We start from the raw sequence: 18,208 nt of genomic DNA, 5'->3' as shown, positions 1-18,208 counted from the left end.
AGAAGAACTGCAGTTAACTCAAGGACAGGTACCCAGCGTTCAGAAGCAGCGCAAACCTCACCAGTGCTTCCCAATTTACCCTTTCAGACAGTACATTCTGGTCAGGAATAATAAGGGAAGCTCAGGTAGTCACATCCTTTCCGTTGGGGGTCAGTGACAAGAGCATCCTTAATACAGCAAATTCAGACTACACACAACAATAGATTTACATGATAAAGATGCTTATCAGAGACAATTACTGCAAGCTAAGCAGCAGTGAAATAGTAAGGTGTCCGTAGCTCCCACTAGATGCAAATTAGCAAAAAGCTTCATTATTAGTAATATAGGCCATTGTAGTCCTTTTATAAAGTTATGAAAAAGGTTTGTTAGTTCAGGAGGGGCAGGGGGGCTGGGTTTTTTTGTTAGGTTTGGTTTGTGGTGGGGTTTTTTGTTTGCTCTGTTTTTTAATCCATCACAAGCCAGGTTATTCAAATTTCTGACTGAACATCTCAATCGGGGCAGTTTTGTCACACTGGCAAGAAGGAAGAGACAGAGACAGAAAGTATTCTAGATAGACCAAGGACTAATTTCTGGCTTTCATGCGAAATTTTGTTGTTTTAGCAAATTAAGCAAAGCCCTGAATAAATACATTCCAAGTTCTTACAAAGCATTACAAGAGCTCAACATTATCCACTTTTTAAAGGAACAGCAAAAAAACTAGGAAACAAAGCACCCAGTGCAAGATCCCCCAAGGGCCAGCAGCAGCATCTTAAACTGACACCAGATTCTTCAAACTTTGTCAAGTTCTTCAGTGTTGCAAAACCCACTTTAAACTACCTTGTGGGGAAAAAAGAATGAAATCCTGGTACTCTCAATTCAACAGGGAAGCTTCCCATCGACTTGAGCAGGGCCAGGATTTCCTCCCAGATCAGGACACGTTTGCTCTTACGAGATAAGAAGTACTTGTAGAAGAGTTTTTGCTTTACAACTATGCTTCAAACTCTTTTGCACATCCCTATTACCCGCGTGCCTTATCTAGAATACTCTGATACAGGAGCGTTACAAAGGGCACTGTCGCAGGCTCTCCACAGAGGGTAAAATGTCCTTGAAGGACAAGATACATCATCATTCCACTACATATAGATTTATCTTGGTTTCTTCTCCTGACTGTTGTGTAGGCCCCATCAGCCAGCAAAAGGGAATTGCATCCTCACATGGCAACAACGACATTTCTAATCATGCCAATATACTAACTGTAACTATTTCAGCTAACAGTAATAGTCCTGCCAGGAATTTGCTTCACAAGGGCTGCAAACACTTAAAAGAAAACTGTATTACTGTTTGCAAACTCTAATAGAGTTACAGCATATGTAAGGTTTTAGATTAATATCTGTATAATTTACCTTTTTGTATTATTTTAAACAGAAGTATCAGCAATGTACTGTGCGTACAATGCATCAGTGATGACAAAAATACATTCCCTCCCTCAAAGAAGCTATTACCACCTAAATATCTGTCATATTTATAAACCGTACAGGTGAGGGAGAGAACAACTTTTACTTAGCTTCCCCCCCCCCCCCGCCAGCTGTGAAGCAAATACGAATGCTAAATTTATACTGAGTGGAATTTCTGGACACTTACTAAAAGAAGAATTTTGCCACACAGACCTAGATACAAGCTAATTACTGTGAATACAAAGAAGCTACTTTCCAACATCAGAAGTCTGGAGGTCTTGATCCTACTGCTGCTTATACAGGTTCCGATTTTAAGCATTCAGCTATTCTCTCTGACTTCTGCAGGACTTAAAGTAAACTACACATGACTTTTTGCAAGACCAGAGCTCTAACTAACTTCTCAAAAAACATCAAGAAGGTTTATTTCACATTGTTCGGCACCTGAATATGAATATTTTTATATGTTACTATCCCGCACAAACTGAGGAACAAAGAAATTGACTGGTCTCGCTTAAAAATGAAGACAACTGCAAAACAAGGCACACAAGACTACAGCAAGTACTAAATTTGCTACAGGCCTAACAATTGAAATCAAATTAACGTCCACATTAACTTTCACAAACCCCACTGAACGTTATTAGTTAGCATTTTGTGTGAAATTATGCAATTCTTATGGATATTTAAAACCCCGAGCATTCCAAATGTTACTATTCCCCTACCTCTACTTCAGAAACACTGCACCTTTGGTGAAAGTTCGAGCGCAGCGGTGAGAGCTCAAACACACTGGAGGACCACCGACCAGCACCCGATGCACTGGTACCCAAGTGTGAGACCAGCAATGATGTCACTAACCCCCCCAGCAGGACATTCCGGCTCCCCTGCTCTCTTACGCAAGGCAACTACGTCTTCCTTCAACTTCAAGAAACAGCAGAAAAGTGAGATCTTGGCGGGTAAAGAGCCGCTCAAATCCCCCTTCGCTTTGCCAGAAAGCCACCATGATGATAGCTGGGCAGCAGTTTGAAAGGAGAACAGGGCAGCCACACTGCCATCCACAACGTCGCCTTGAAAGATTAGAAGTTTCCAGAATATCAAGCAGGATACTTGCAATCACAGATGAAGCAAGGTATTCGTGCAATTATTAGTATATTCTTTGTACAAAACCACATAGGCAGTTGGAAGACTTCCTTCATTGACTGCTTTTCCCTAAACACAATACCCAACTATAAACTGCCTTCGACTTGTAAATAAAAATACGTGCTGCTGCACAGTAATGGCAGTACAAGTTTAAGCTGACCAACTAAGAACTGCATCAACAACTCTGTTTCCTACACCACAATAGCATCTTCCACTTGTCACCACGAATCTCTAACTTCTGCTGGTGAGAACTACAGGTCCCAGGATGCATTAGTGTATCACCATCCAGGCAGGCGATGTGGCTAAAAACACAGCACTGCATACTGGGGCTCGTAGTTTCCACAAGCCACATTCTTACTGAAGATGAAACCAGATGTAGGCCATATTGCACACTTCCACGGGCCAGCAAACCACGCACGCACCCGTACAGGGAGGCGCTGATAGTAATCACCAGGTAAACTGGATCGATACCGAGTTCTCATACGTCGAAGTTAAGAGGACAAAGATTTCAGTAAAAATAAACATCAGCTAAGCAGTAATTCCCAAAGAATCATTAGCAGTTTAGTTACTTTCAAACATGCAGAATGGGCCATAGCTTTTTAACATCTTCATTCTAAAGGGCAGTAATATTTTTTTTTTAATTCCCACCCCCCCACCCCCCAACACCCCCGACTGCTACATTTATTAAAGGAGCGCTCTTCTGAACATCAACAGGAAAAGTACGTTTGCTGAGGGGCATGTTCTCCCTGTCCAGAATTTAGTAATCTGGAAACAAATTACTCTCTTCCTCCATTTCTACAACGTACTGAAGCAGGAGCTTGCCTCTCTTCCAAAAAGCAGCAGAGCTTAGCTGAGAATTAAATAGCTGTATCTCAGCGTAGGCCTCGGAGAAGAATACGCTGTACTTCAGTAAAGGGAAGGGCAGCTCCCCCTACCAGTCTGTTCTAAGAAGGTTTTGATCAAGGAAGGAAACAACCAGGGATCAAAATGAGTAAGTCCTCCTTTCTTTTCCCTCCCTTTTCACCGAGTTCTGGATTATTATTACCAAAAAACCCCCACAATAACATGCATATATAATTCCATCTGAGCACTAGTCCTTGCAGAACAAGACAGCCTTCGCAGCGTTTCCAGGCTAGCAGGCAGCACCCACAAAAACACGCAAAAGGGAAAGGACCAAGACTCTGACCCAAGAGAAAGACAGCGTCCTGTTGCAACAGAAAGACAAACGGGCAATGCTTCAGTCACCTCAAAGTCATCCGGATGCACTTCCCTACAGAGGCAAGAGGCCTCAGGAGCATCTAAAGGTTTTGTCAATACAGCAATACTGTCCATAGGCCAAAGACAGCTGTTGCCATAGTTACTATCAGCCAGCTTATCAGAAAATAATTATTGCGATTATTCAGAAGTTTTGTTAAAACAATCTAAAGCTTCAATAGGATACCACTTGATCTCTTCAATTAACTGTTTGCAACTACACTGCCTTTGGGATCCACATAGTTAACAATGCTTGGATCTGCGGGGTCAGAGGGTAACAAGGGAAGGAATCAATGTTCCTTCGCCCTTTCACACCGACTGCTTGCATTTCACAGGCAGAAACGACCAAACCGAACCGACTGCAAGCTCAGCTGCTCTGCTAGAGTTCTCTCGCAGGCCTGGAGACCGCATCCAAGCACAGGCCATCTTAGAGTCACGGGCTCAAACCTGCCCTCATTTGTTTTAACCGTTCACATCTCCATACTCCCGTTCCAGAAACACACCAGCTACATTTTCAAAACTATTTCTAATTACATACGCAACACTAGAGTCCCTTACTTCAGAGGCACACAACACTATTTCTGAAGCAAGCAAACTTGGTAACACTCCCTTTCATTCTACAAGCGCAGCACCGTCAGGTGGAAGGGCAGAATCTGGAAAACACACATTTTAAGAAGTCTGACATTAAAAAGAAAAAAACATTGAAGCTGCGTGAACATGGCCTACAGCAGAGCCTCGCTCCTTGCACACTGTCTATAAACACATTCCCACCAGTAACAACAAACATTAGGCTAGGGCTGGGGGGTTAGTCATATTGGGAAGGGGGGGGTTTGCTCTCCATTGTGGGTTTTTTAAAGCATGCTTTGAGCACACCATCTCTAATCAAAAAGTGAGTGTTTGCAATGAAAGTGAACAAAAAAAATCTCAGGTAAGAGGGAACGAACAATAGGTCAAACCATCTAGGCAAAGAGCTTTTAAGGCACGGGGTACTTGACAATGCCAACAGAGATACTAAAATGATGTAAACAGTAAATCAGAAAACGCTGTAGAGAAGCCTACATCAAGTGCTACATTCTTTCCTTAAAAGTTTGGGATCATCAAAGTATTAAAACAAAAGATTCTGTGGTAAAGTTGGGGCTCTATTAGGGCAGTAGGCATGGTGATCCTCTGAGACCAAAGGCAGGCACCTTTTAGAACTTTCTACTTTAAAAATTATTTTAAGGACAAATGATGCTAATTGTAAAGTCAGATTGTCACGCAGGTGCACCCTTCCCCTCCACTAAGTGTATTATAAAAAAACAACTCTTCTGATTTTTGTACATTTTCTAGCCATTCTATAGCTACACTCACCACTTGGCTTTTGTTATGTCAAAACCTCACAAAAGCAGAGTCAAACAAACTTAAAATCGTACAGATTTTAATCAGGTGAGGAACCCAGTAAGGTGCAGGAGCCATAAATTATTTAGAACTTATAAAAGAAACACAGGGGCTTGTTTTGGTGGGTTTTTTTCCCCTAAATGAGACTGTATTTGTATTAAGAAAAAAAAAGGAAGGAAAAAGGAGAAAATACAAAGTCCCCACCCCCAAATGTAAATAAACTTTTTTGCCTGCATAATGCATATCTCTACCACCAGCACAAGGCAGACACTGGCTTTGTGCTATACTGAACATGAAATATTAATGTAAGTTACCTATAAAAACTATCCTTCAGTTCACCCTCTATTTACAGGGTAGAGAAGTAAGTATCTCGCCCCTTGCATACGGTGGACATCTCAAAACCCTTCTGCATGCTGCCCCACCTTTCCAGTATATGGTTCATTCCCAAATAACCTTTGTGCAGTTAAAATACATCAGAAACAGGATGCAAGCTGCTTTCTGGCACAGAGTAATTGAACAAGGGCGATTCACGAACGTACAGGAGCCAGGCCTTTTGTGGAGTCTTACTCTTCTAGTATACCCATGTGACTGCACAGTCATGAGCATAAAGGGTGAAGGGGACAGTGAAGAAATACTACTAGAAGCTTAATAATAGGTGTTTAGCACTGCCTCTTCTACGCAAGCAACCTCTCCCGAAGGCTGCTCTGCTTTACAGCTCACACCACCACGTGACGGCCCTCCGAAAACCAAAGCCCTGTCACACCACGAAGTTCTTTCTGGAAGATTTGAAACAAGCAAAACCAACAAACAACAAACCCAAAACAAGAGTAAAAAGGTTAAGTCACCAACATGACATTCATCTTGAGTTTCTGGTACCCACGCAAAATGCTCACAATGTCTGAAACAAGACAATCCATGAAGGTTCCTACAAACTGGTATTGAAATGAAGGAGAAATCTCTGTTGTAACCAAATTCCACCAGTATCAATTCATTTGACTGAATAAAGTTCTTCATGGCTCCAAGAATAAGTATAAAGGAACCGAACAGCTACAATGTGCTCATAACGCAATTATGACTGTTATAAACAAAGTGCATGAACAACCCAAGTGATAGCCAGGCTCACTATTAAAGCATTCCAACTGCACACAGAATTTCACAACTTTCTAAGGAGTCATTAAAACACATTTTATTTCACTAAAAAAAAAAATTAATCATGAAAATAGTCTCCTTTGTACAGATCCAGTCCAAGGATTTCTTATTTTTTTAATTATAATTTCTAAGGTGAAGTTTAACAGATACACACAAAACCTCATCTCTAAAAAGAGAGAAGCAAAGCTGGAATAAGAACTATTTAGGCCCAAAGCTTGAAACACAGTTGAAGCTGAATGGCCTAGGGTGAAGAGAGGTCTTTACAAAACCTGAACTGAAAGCAGTGACTTTATTGTTCAAGCTGGAAAACACAACAGCATTTTCCTCTCAGCACCACTAAGTTTCAGTTTCCTACTTTTGCTTTATTTAAGTTCTTTGAAGGCATGTTTTGTATTTTCATTCCCTAAAAGGAAGAACCGCACTTTCTAATGCCTTCTTCTGCCTCCAACAAATCCAGTTCAGGATGCACATAGAGAAGAACAAAGATGAAAAGCTTGCAGGTGAAATGTTGCAATGACTAATGGTAAAATAATTATTAATAAATAAAATATTCCTTAACGCGACATTTTGAGTTCTACACCATGCTGGCTAGCTTCATTAGTTAACAGAAAAGGAAAACAAACAAACAACAAAAAAAAAAATCACTAAACCCCATGATAGGATCTGCTCCAAGTTTCTTATTGCTTGGCTCAGTACAGCTAAAAACAGGGGGTATGACCCAGCTGGAGGTAAGCACTCTGTGAGCAAGCACCTACCTTCTGCTGGACAACGGGTCTCTTAAGACCTTGAAGTGATACTCTATACATGCTACTACCCAACATGAAATCAATAGATAAAGAAGTTGCTTCATACTCCCTTCTGGATCAGCTCAAACTTCTAGCTGATGTAACTATCATAAAATAAATCTTATTCCTCTACCACAGTAAGGTTGAAAGGTTTAGAAAACATGCAAGCAGCACTGCATCTGTTTTGGTTTTTAATTTTTTTAATACAGTTTTAAAGTTTCATTTACTGAGCTACAGAATTCCTTTCTAGAAAATAATAATAAAAACTGCCCCCAAAGATATAGTTTCATATAGCTGTCGTGAGACATGCACAGATATAAATAAAAATCCCAAAGCCTGTGATCTTTCTAAAGTGTGGTAATTAACTTCTCCAACTAATACGGGTAGCTATGCACCGGGTTTTTTTTGTTTATTCCTTTCTTACTAGTAATTTAATGTCACTATTTAAACATAAAGTTATGTTATACACAAACAAGCTTAATATAAAAGTTTAGCATTATGCGTTAACTGGGTAGAGTCATGAATTTTTGATTTTTAGTGTCATTGGTTTGTTTTCCCCCCAAGGTTTTGAGAAGCACATTATTTTCTTCACAAATTAAGCCCCCAAATAAGCCTCTTTTCATCAAAGTTAAACATTCCCCCGCTATGTAGTGTATCCAGCCTCACCAGCTAGCTCCAGGCAAGCACAGGAAAGCCAGAGGAAGCTGACTTACAAAACTGAAACTAAGCAGGTGTCTTCATTGTTACAAGTGAGCACAATGAAAAAAAAAAAAAAAAGTAAACAGACTGGCAAAATCCTTTCTATTTCTGATACCTGAAAAATCTACAGCTAAGCTAAAAAAAAAAAAAAAAAAAAAAGACAAGATATCTGTCTATACGGGTGTGTGGGAGTATCTCTAACCTGACAGCAAGCAACAGCACATCTAGTTAAGAAAATTTCACTGGCCCAAAGGAGCCTACCCCAAGCGCACATCCCCACCTGATTTTTCCAACGCTCAGACCTACCGTACACCACGGTACACAACTTTCTCGTGACACGCAAGTTATTACCCCCAGTGGGACCTTTTTACATGCAGTCTCCGCAGTGAACAAAAGTTCATTGTCAAGCTCAGCGCTTGGGCCCAAACAAACATCCAGGAGGTAGGAGGGGGAGAAAGAGGGGAAGCGCTCCCATCCACAATTCTCAGATTTGCAGGCAATCACCGTTACTTACAATTAAAAAGTGGGAACAGGTGTAGCAGATATCATACTTTGATAGCTGAACAAAGAATATTACAGCACGTGACTGAAATGTGATGACATTTGTTCACCAATCGAAAACAAAAGCCACTCTCCAATGGCACTCTTCCCTCCACCCCCCCAAGAATTAGGAACTTGGAAATCTCTCCATATTGAAACACATCTGTTCATAGCCTCATTTTTTGACACTTGAGAAGAAGTTGAATGAAGGGCTCCATGCATTAATCCGACACGAATTCACCTAAAAACCTCGGCGTACAATCCTGCCAGCACCCACCAAACTGCAGAGGTGGTTGTGGGAAAAGCTCTACCAACAGCAAAGCTCGGAAAAATAAAGAAAATAAAAAAAACCAAGACGCACACCACCACCAAAATAATAAAAAATAAAAATCCTGCAGGAAGGCAAGTGAAGAAAGGAGCATGCACAAGAGGACTAGACCAAATGGCAGAGTCCCACATAAGAGCCCCACTCCACCTACACAGGCACAGGAGGAAAGGAAAAAATAAAAATACCGAAGTGGCCGTCGCGGCCGCCGGCGCCGAGCAGGAGCGGGCGCGGAGCCCCGGCCCAGCCCGTACCTGTGCGGGAAGGGCAGCCCGCGGGGCAGGCCCGGCCCCAATAACAAGTTGCAGAAGAAACGGAATTTTCCCGGCGCTGCTCGGGCCACAAAGACGAATGAAAGGAAGGAGGAGAGAGGAGAGGAGGGGAGAGGAAAGGGAGAGGAGGCAAAAAAAAAAAAAAAAATACAACACCAAAACAACAAACCACCACCGCAGCAGCGGCTTTACTACGAATTATCCATCACCGAAAGCGGCATCATTTCCTAGATAATAATAAAACTTCCCCGACAGCATCGCGGCGAAGAACCCGACCGAGAGAAAAGGGCCTGGAAATAATCATCCTGAAGGAAACCGGAGGGGAGGGGATAAGCCTCCCTCCCCCACCCCATCCCCAGTGCAATGTGTCATCTCCTTCCCCTGCTCCTCCCCCCCAACCCCAATGTGTCACCTCCTCCTTTCACCCCAAGTGTCACCCTCCTCCACCTCTCCCGCTCCCGCTCACAAACTTCTGCCGGGGAGGCCGGGGGGGGCCGCGGCGGCGCCCCGGGACGCTCCGCTCCCCCCCCCCCGAGGGAGGGGCCGGGGCCGCGGCGAAGTTGCTGCTCCTCATCGCCAAGTTGGCCGGAGAGTGCGGGGCGAGCCGCCGCCATCCCGGGAGCCCCCAGCCCCGCGGCGGCGGGGGGAAAGGGGGGAAAGGGGGGGGGCCGGCGCCCGGGGGGCGGGGGGGGGCAGGGAGGAGGAGGAGGAGGAGGAGGCGAATCCGAAAGGTGGGATACTACACCCTGCTGGCGGCGGCGGTGGTGCTGCGGGCCGGCCGGGGTCCCCCTGGCAGGACCTCTCTGTGAGGGGGAGGACTCTTCTTCATAGGGGGAGGGTGCCGGCGCCGCCGCTCCTCCGGGCCTCCCTGTCCCCCTCTTCTGGGCGCCTCTCTCTCTCTCCTCCTCTCACTTTCTTTAAGCTAAGCGGGGAGTGGAAGATGGTAGGTTGCTCCCTTCTCCTCCTCCTCTTCGCTCGCTCTCGCCTCTGTGGGGTCCTTTTCCTTCCCCCTCTCCGCGGGGGGCTCCTCCTGCGGCGGGGAGGAGGGGGCGGGCGGGGAGGGAGGCACGAAGCCGAAGAGGCGCAGGAGGAGAGAAACTGTGACACAAAAACAAGCCGAGAAGCTGAACTCTTCTTCAATCCCATTCACCCGGCCCGGCCGCAGCACCGCTCTCCGGGATCCCTCCGCCGCCGGCCTGCCTGCCTGCCTGCCTCAGGCGCGCTCCCGACGCGCCGCCGCCGCGCGCGCGCCCCGGCCCGCCGCCGCCGCCGCCGCCGGAGACCCACGGCGGGGGGGGCACGGGGGGGTGCTGGCGGGGCGCGCGGAGCGAGGGGCCCGCGCCTCCCCCTTCCTGTCACCCAGCGGGGGGCCGCCGGCCGGGCCCGGGCCGGGGCTGAGCCGGGAGGGCGGGCTCGGCGTTTCTCCTGAGGGGGGACTACTTGACGTGTCGGTGCGGCGAATTTATTTCCCTTTGCCTAAGGAACGGGCTGTGCTGCGGCTCCCATTGCCTAGGGAAAAAGCCCGGATGTAAAGTGAGTGAAACTAAAGTAGAGTGAAGTAGGGCACCAAACTCTGCCGGAGCGGCCCCGCCGGCCGCGCCACCGGGGGGCACCGGCCAGCCCCGCCGCTGCCGGCGGCGCCGCGGGGGGCCCGGGGGGCTCAGGCAGGGCATGAGGAGGCGGATGGCCGGGGTGGGGTTGGGGGTGCTGGTTACCGGAGCGCTGCTCCCCCCCCCCCCCCCCCCCCCCGCCTCCGCCTGATCCCGCCGCCTCCCCTCCCCCCGGCCGGCCGGCGCGCGGGGCTCGGCGGGGGTGGCGCGCGGGCGCGCGGGCGCGGGGCCGCGCGCAGGAAGCTGGGGCGGGCGGGAGGAGGCGCGCGGGGCCCCGCACAGGAAGTTGATGCAACAGGGGGGGGGGGCAGGAAGCTGCCGCTGCGGCGGGGGGGGGGGGGAGGGGGGCGAGAGGGGGGGGGGGGGTGAGGAAGAGCGGCATCCTCATCCCCATCCTCATCCCCATGCAAGGGGCTTTGCTGCTGCAGCGCGGCCGGGCGGCCCGGCACCCCCCGCGCCCCGCCGGCCCTGCCATGTTACCCGCACAGACCCCGAGCGGCCGGGCAGGGCTCGCCCTCCTCCTCCTCCTCCTCCTCCTCCTCCTCCTCTTCCCCCTCCTCCTCCTCCTCTCCGCCGGCCTCCGCCGCTGCGTTCCGCCTTCGTGCAACGGGCTTTGCTTATTTATTTATTAACTTACTACTCCAGTGACGGGGGATGCTGCCATTTGCTTTCGCGCAACCAGCGGGGATCAGCAGCACATCAGCTTTCCCTGCCTTTTACTTTTTATTTATTTATTTATTTCCCCTCCCAAAAGAACCAAAAAAAAAAAAAGTTTCATAGGCAGGTTCAAAGCAATGAAGTTGCATATCACAAATTCGAACGTTTCTGCGGTGCCCGCTGACATGAAAGGCAAATAAACGTGAATTCAACTCGCGAACAACAGGACCAGGGGTGTGAGGCTCCTCAGCCTTGCGTACGTTCCTGGGTGCGTGTGAGAAGGCAGCTGGGGGGCCATCGTGTGTGTCGTCGTCGTCGTCGTCGTCCCCCCCCAAGTTTCCAGCCCCGGCGCAATGGGTTGCCCAAAGCCGAGCAGCCAACCCACGCAGGACCAGTCCTTATCTGCAATAAACTAGCTTAAGTTTACAGGCATGGCATGCACCTCCTGCGCATCTCCGGCCCCTGAGAGTCTCCAGAGTGTCAGAAATACTGAAAACCTCGCCTTTCTATCAGAGCCACCATTGCTAAAGCAGTGGGACATGTTCTGGACGCTGTGGGATTTGCATGAGCTCTCACAGAAAGACGGCGTTTGATGCAATGCAAAACCGATTTTTTTTAATAGCCTCTCGCATCGCTTTATTTCTTCAAAATGTTCACAAGTTGGGAAGAAAAGTAAGTGTTTGCATTATCTCTGCAGATGCTTCAGGAAGCCACGATGAACTCATTATTATGTTGTGAAACTAAATCCATAAAGCAGTCATGATGAGTAACTCAGGGACTCGTCGTAATTGGGCAGTAATGCAGAGTTTTATCATCTGGAGGATTCTGGTGTGCTCAACGTGAGCGGGGATTTACAGCAAGGTTCCCTCTCAACTGTCAAAAAACTGGGCTACTGAACCATTGTTTATTTAATTACTGTTAATTTCCCACTTTTTTTCCATCAGTCGGTTGCCAAGCTCTGTGTGATTTAATTGTGAACTTTACAACATTTGGTGCCTTTCTTAAAGCTGTAGCTTCTGGACTCACACAATTATGCAAGAAACTTGGGTTTATATTTTTTTAATTAAGTTTCTAGCCTGTGGGTTTGTAGATATGAGCTTGAAGACACAAACCTTCAAGGCACAAAAAGGAAAAGGTATGAAGCAAATAGAGGCATCCAAAAGTGCCTTTTTTTTTTACTATATATAATGTCACATTATTTGGCTTTTTCTTTTTGAGGCAGTCCCTCGTATACCCTCCTCCCCTTTTTTTTTTCTCTCTTTTTCTCCCACCCCCTCCACCCCTCCACACACCCCCCACACCCCCCAAGCTGGATATGATTCTGAACAGCAGGGTTGATGGAGTGCTAAAAAAATAAAAACACAGAAAATACTGGGGTGCTTATCAAATCGTTCCTGATAGGTGCACATTTCATGGGTTAACAGATAAGGTCATGTGCATAGGACTACCAAAAATTCTAACAGCCATCACAGCAGGTTTTCTAACATGTCCAACTGTGACAAGAAGTGTTATGGTTAGTATAATAAAGGTACTACGCTATTTTTAATAAATGTATATTTGATTTTTAGACTTCTTTCTACTTCCCTTCTCTACAGCCATTCAATGCATCAAGTAGCACCGGGATCAGGTCGATTACTGTCAGATCTGCACGTTAGTTTACTGAGATTTCTCCTGGGGCTGGGGCACTGTCCCGCCCCCTCCCTCCTCTCAGCCCTCCAGTCTCAAGTCCATAACCAATTTTTAAACCCCTCCAAAAATCCCAGCCCCGGTACTCAGATATTTTTTTTTTCCCCTCTCCATGCATAAGTTTTACTACCAGCAGTTCAAGCTGCCGAGGCCAAGTGTTACAATGCAGATGACAGCCTGGATTTTAATTTTAGCTTCAGTTAGGGTTTGAAGCAAGAAGAGGGGCTCAGCTTACTCTGAAAACAATCAGACCAGAGTTGCTTTTGTCCTTCAGAGTTTTTGATAGAGGCACCAGAAAAAATAAATACCTAGTAAAGCCTGCTTATTTCACTGGTTTTTTATCTTTCTGGCTAACAAGCAAGTTAAAAGAAGCTAGAACGAGTGATTAAGCGTTATTAGAGATTTGGTGTGTTTATTCTGCTGAGGAGTCAATACACACAGTTTGACTAAAGTTTGTTTTAGAGATGAACTCTGGACAAAGTTCAAAGAAAAAAATAATCATTAGCTGTTACCGTAGATGTGCAAAGAAATGTTACATGGTTCGTCTTAGAACTCAGACAGTGATGGGTATCTCATGATTCTGGCTATATTCGTTCGGTGCACACTACCCACAGTGTTCTTCACCTGGGTCAAGCCGGGTAGAGTGGCTCAGACCGTTTTATACCCTGAACTCTGCAGTTTAAGCCACAGATCCTGATGATCACAGACCAGCTGAGAGTTTCTCCTTTAAAAATGGCGCACATATGCTACTCCTTTTCTCAGACTTGTGATGGTGAAAAGGAGTGGTCCCAACCTCCATGCTACTGAGCTTCACTTCCATGTCAGCAAAAAGGGCCTCCAGAGGTGTAAGTGTAGCATTTACCTTCCAGCAGCATTAGAAGTCATTTCATGTATGCAACTGGGAGCAACGGTACCATCAGAGGCACAGCTCAATGCTTGAATAAACTGGCTGGGTCCGTTTGTTGGCTTCAATACAGAGATACCTAGCATGCTTTCCTTGCAGTGAAAGGAAATCCTGCTAGAAGCCTAGGGGGAAAAAAATTCCCTTCTTCACTTTCTGAGTCTTTGTGCATAAAGTTGCCCTCCGCACCTCTGCCTCCAAATCTGCTCCTTGTCAAAAGCCGTAGTTCCATTTGTCCAGATTTTCCACTTTCTGCTTGATCGCATCACCCTGGATGCTCACCCACTCCCCTTTGCCAAGTTTGTTTCCTAAGAGCGCTTACAAGTACGAGGCAAATCCAAAGTCTTTCCAAAGTTAGTGGAAAACCCACAAAAATCATCCAGCTTCTAGTGAGAACTTGCAAGCAGCTGCTCGACGACGTTTCTGTTATTTTGTCAGTTTGGGTGAATTTCAGAGAAAGGAGCACAGTCGGTGTAAAGTATTAATGCAGGGGCATCTTAAGAGTAATCAGTTGTCATTACTGACAATTGCTGCACCAAGTGTTCAAAATAACAAGTTACATCATAACATGCTAGTTGTGCTGTAGCCATCTCACAGAGCCGTTTGCTGAGAAGGCTCGAAGCACAACCCGAGAAGAAGACATTAGTTAACATGCAGAAACAGTCTTGTAGCAACTCACGTTAAAAGGAATTAGCAGCAAGCGCAAAGACTCCTAAGCTACAGGTCACGGACGGAGGTGACAGCAGAGCAGCCACGCAGCACGCTTTCTCTTCCCCTGATTTTCAGCAACAAAACTACCTTAAAAACTAACCCAAGAGTCAGTAAGTTGCCTATTGCTGGTTTTCACCGTGCTTTTGGCAGGGATGCTAGGTGGCTGCAAATAAGAGGGGAGATAGCCTGTGCAGCCATGCTTAAAAGAGAAAGCCGTAAGACCATTTCAGGCAAGACATGCCCCAGCCTAAGAAAACAGTCGGGAACCTGCCTGTTTTTCTCATCGGTGTTTGAACACGGGGTTATCTCTCCAGCAGGATCCAGGCAGAGAGCTCCTTCTACAAGCAAATATTTTCCTCTTCCCAGGGTCAGAGAAGGATAGGGCATCACTCACTCCCAGATGATAAGGAAAATTAAGCAGACACTTTAGCCTACCAGTTGGGGCCGGAGCCTGAAAACATGAGACACTCGCCATTAAGGGCATCAGCCTAAGCACAAACTGCATTGCTTAACACAGCCACCTCCGACTTCGGCCACGGGTTATTGCCTTACACAGGAGCTGTTGCTTACAGCAGCCACTGCAACAGACCCTGCTTACCCCTGGCCCATCTGAAAGGACTTCTTGGCTTTGGCAGCTGTCGGTCGGTCCAGCTGGGAGCAGTGCAGCTGCAAATCTCAGCTCTTCTGATGCTCTGCCTGGGAGGCAACAGTTGACTGGGTGAGCTAAAAACAGTCATAGGAGCTCACTGCCTGGGATCTATATTCCAGGAAAGGTAATTCAGCCTTTGGGCTGCCCTGTTCCTTTTGCAAAATGCATGTTCTCCAGGCTGCCCCCCAGCAGCAGAGCCAGAGGACGCCTGTCAGTGCAGCACAGCATCATGTCTGTAGCAGGATTTCACCGGGGATGCGAGCTCTTCCCAGGTCAGCCTAGAAGGGATGACTCCGTCTTGCTTTCTCTTCCCCTGATCGCTTACTGGTTTGCTTACCAGCAATACTGGTTATGGTGTACAGAAAGAAGAGGGCTCTAGCTCAGAGGGGGTGGCCTGGCCTGTTGCATCAGAGAGCAGGGGGGGCCTGTGGGGACCCACCATCATCTTGTACCTGCCAGCAGCTCCCAGAGCTCTTCTTCCTTGGCTCCCTTCTTAGGGTTTCAGTCATCTTAAGGTTTCCGTATGTAAAGTCAGGAAGGCTGGCAGCTCTTTATCTGATCTGACCTCTAGCAAAATGCTGACTATTTCAAGCAGTAATTCTGTGTCACATCTGCAGTTTGGGGGGGTGGGGAGGGGGCACGGGGGGCAGAGTGTCTCTTACCCTTCACAAGCCATTGCTCTCTGCTTCTGGAGGTGCATCTGCTTTCAGAGAGGCTGGTGGTCTGGCCGCTTCCAGATTGAAGGAAGATCTGAGCATTGATACTGTCTCTGGGAATCGAGAGGAATGGGTTTCCTTGCCCTTTTTTTATCTTTTCTCTTTAAGTAGATGTGAGCAATCATAAAGGGGACATTGCTCATGGCTCTCAGGTGGCTGGCCAGGCTGACTAAGCACGCTTACGGATCCTGTACACTGTTTAGAATCACAATGAGCTAGAAATTGTGTGCCAAGATGCAAACGGTCCAGGGAACAGTTTCTCATTTTTAAGCCAGTGGTATGAAGTATCCGAGGAGCAATTGCAGCTCCATTATCAGGTAAAAGAAGCTCATTTTGGCTCATCGCCCTTTTTGTTAAACAACATAACGTCCCCTAATTCAGGCTGATTTTTTGTAACGTTGGTCGCCCTGCTAGATTTTGCAGCTGGAGACTGTTGGACCACTAGTGATCAGGGATATCTAGTCTTCATCAAAATACCCTTTACCAGAATTGTCTCACTTTTATTTTTGAGGAGCTTGGAGGGGAGAAAGTTTAGTAGAATTAGAAAGCTGTGGATGTCAATGAAACCACTGAGCAAGTTTTCAAGGACCCACTGAAAGGAAATGACAGCTTTTGTAATGGAACGTTTTGGTGTGTCACTAACCTGATAAGTAAATACAAGTGCAGAGTGCTACACCAAGGGCACAAGCCACAGACCATGACAACTCACTGCCAGGTTGTAATGCAGGCATACAGACATCTCAACAGGTAGACCTTCCGCCACATGCACAGAAATTGGACATTGTGGCAAACAGTGTCCACAAAAGAAGTCCATTCCTGTAAGCGACATAACAGCGGTAAACAGGACGTCACGTCTTTTTAGTTCTCTCGGGTGTTAGTGGTCATTCTAGCACCTCGCAGGAGAGATGTGATGAAGCAGAGCCTGGCCCGAGGAACGTACAATGTAAAAGATCACTACAGGGGAGAGGCAGGGAACCCAGGTGCCTTAGGAAAACTAGGTAATAATGATAATTTCAGGATGTTAAGTACTTCAAGTATAAATACTGATTGTGGTTTTCGAAAATATTTGCATAAATTTGGTCCCCAAGTCCTTCCCTATCGCTAGATACATAAAGAGCCTGGGGTTTGAGTGGATGGAGCACCTAGAAAGCAATTCAGTTCCCTTTAAGTATTTAACTAGGTGTATATCTGAGCTGCCAGTTTGGGACTATCAGCTGAGCAGCATCTTCTCGTATAGAATGATGCAGCAAGAAGAGTATTGGTGTTTAGGAGCCATGCAGAAGTAGTAAGCTTTTGGGAAGTATCAGACTACTGGGTTCCTGTGTATTTATTATGTGTTGTTCTGACTTCACTGTGCCGCAGAGTAGCCCAGCATAGGCACGGGGAGAGGGGAGGGCAGAGGAGCTCTGAAACAGCTGTTTTGAAGGAGGGATGGGGAAGGGGGATCCAGGAGCGGAGCTGTGCCTGGCTATGTGTGTGAGAATGAAAGAGTTAACAATGACTCAGTAGACAGAGAGGTCAGTGCCAGTGCAGGGATTCAGAGTGGGTTTTCACGGCCTAACAATAAATAGTGTTAGTCAACTCTAGATTATCTGGGATTAAGTGTATCTAGGGTGCAGATGCCCCCCGAGGTGAGTATGCTGAACTAGTGTGGGCTCATGGGAGCGCTGCCATGCTCACGCAGCACTGTGCCACACAGCATCGCATCTTCTGGGGAGCTGTGACCTCCTGCCCTCCACAGTCCCCAGAGTCACCAATCCTTCCTGACGGCGTGGCACCCTCTTCTCTGAGCTTCCTGGGCAGGTCTGGCTATTTCTGGGCTTCTGCTTTGGCTGCATTATCTCACCTTGCCGCTTTCTCAGGTAATCCGGAGGTGAATTGGCTGTGTTCTCAACAGCCTGGGAAGGGGCAAAGTAAACATCAAAAAAGAGTCAGTACTGATGGACATGGAAGGTGCCTGCACAGCGAGATGATGCCCTTTTTACTCAGTCATGTCTTCCAATACAGCTACGGCATCGTAAATTCAGAGGCACGTGTACGTACAGAGAGGTCTACACAGATATTTTATTTATAATTGATTTTAATATCTTCCACTCAAGTCTTCTGTTGTTTGAGTGATAGGCAAGTTGCAAAATATATCACTCAAGAGTTAGGGAGTTCAGCAATTAAGCCTGTTTGTGCATTCTTTGTGTTCAAAATTGATTAATAACAGTAACATACACCAACATTACGCTTTTCAGCTAAAAGACAGTTAGATAATGCCAATATATTCACAAATCTCATTGGTATCGCTTCCCTATGGGAGTAGTA

The 18,208-nt window shown here is 46.6% G+C and overlaps 1 protein-coding gene across 10 annotated transcripts in view; it reads right to left on the bottom strand.

Annotated features, from left to right (window-relative positions):
* PHF21A (PHD finger protein 21A) overlaps positions 1 to 10,656 on the bottom strand; it is a 132,746-nt gene extending 122,090 nt beyond the window's left edge. For 5 of the 10 annotated variants that reach the window (XM_055716992.1, XM_055716991.1, XM_055717001.1 and 2 more), the window contains exon 1: positions 9,714 to 10,653. The gene's annotated coding sequence lies outside the window, so the exon portion shown is untranslated. Of the gene's footprint in view, positions 1 to 9,713 lie in introns of all 10 variants that reach the window. The other 5 variants (XM_055716995.1, XM_055716994.1, XM_055716996.1 and 2 more) reach the window with 4 other exon arrangements.
* Between the last annotated feature and the right edge of the window lie 7,552 nt (positions 10,657 to 18,208).

This window comes from Falco cherrug, chromosome 7, assembly GCF_023634085.1.
Source record: "Falco cherrug isolate bFalChe1 chromosome 7, bFalChe1.pri, whole genome shotgun sequence".
Taxonomy (NCBI): domain Eukaryota; kingdom Metazoa; phylum Chordata; class Aves; order Falconiformes; family Falconidae; genus Falco; species Falco cherrug.
This window is presented reverse-complemented; position numbering and strand designations above follow the sequence as displayed.